The sequence below is a fragment of the Lasioglossum baleicum genome, unplaced genomic scaffold, assembly GCF_051020765.1.
Source record: "Lasioglossum baleicum unplaced genomic scaffold, iyLasBale1 scaffold2890, whole genome shotgun sequence".
Taxonomy (NCBI): Eukaryota; Metazoa; Arthropoda; class Insecta; order Hymenoptera; family Halictidae; genus Lasioglossum; species Lasioglossum baleicum.
This window is the reverse complement of record NW_027471948.1, coordinates 12,501-13,717: the sequence shown is the minus strand read 5'-3', so window position 1 is coordinate 13,717 and position 1,217 is coordinate 12,501.

Below are 1,217 nucleotides of genomic sequence, written 5' to 3'. Positions count from 1 at the left end.
CATCCTAAAGCTTTGATACTTGATATTTATTGTTAGAATGCGTTATTATACAATGATCTAATATTTATAATGGTCTGGGAACGCTAGGAAAAAAGTTTACTCTTGGCGGTTGGACTTAGAAAAATTTCACTTCGGTCGGAGTTGCACGCAATGCGCCCGGAACATTATTCTGAGTTTATTCGATAAATATTCATCCTAGAGCTTTGATACTTGATATTTATTGTTAGAATGCTTTATTATACAATGATCTAATATTTATAATGGTCTAGATACGATAGAAAGATAAGTTTACTCTTGGCGGTTGGACTTGAAAAATGTTCAAAGTACCGAGATAGTATATGAAAAGTTGAATATTTTGTGTTAAATATCCTGGAAATATAAATATTTATTGTGTTGTACAAAAAAATTTTTCATGCAAAAATTTTTCTAAGTCCCAACAGCCCCGCCGGACGGGCTGTTGCCGCGGCGGTTTGCACCCATAAGCGCGCGTGCTATTCAGCGCGCGGCGCCGGCGTCCTTGCCGGCCGTTCGGTATCCTTAAGAGACTCGACGGTTCGGCGAGTCGGGCGGTTCAGCGCGCGCTTGGGGCTATTCTACGATCTCGGTCGAGAAGCAGTTCACGGCGCCTCGAGACTTCGGTCTCGACTGTTTCGTTCCGTACTTCGTTTAGAACTTTTCTCTACACAGCATTGCCACGGGTCGGTGTCTAAGACCGAATGGCCCTTATGTGGCGAGCCTCCCATCGAGGAGGTTGGTGACTTGTATGCACTGATGTGTATACTCGTACTAACTGAGCATCAACTCTTCTATCCGAGCTAAAAGTTTGAGATAGTTATGGAAAGATGTTTGAGAGAAACTAAAACTAGAAAGAAGTCAAACTTCTTGTTTGCAGAGAAACGAAAACTAAATAAAATGAGGTTGGCTTTCGGAGGGGCATTGTTACACCCAGAGCCCAGCATGCGTCCTGTCCGCGCTTCCTCGGCACTTGTGTCGATTGTCCAGCGCCCGTGGTTACGTGCTACGTGGGATACTCGTGCTACCAGATGTTAGCTCAACCTGAGAACGCAAGGAAATATAAGAATTTGTTCTCGAGAGAAACCCAAAAGGGAAATATTAAACATGAATTTTATGCACTACACGTAATGATTTGTGATGTTATGAGAAAAATATAAACCGAGAACGCAGGAATATCTGGCAAATGAATTTGTTCGAGGTTA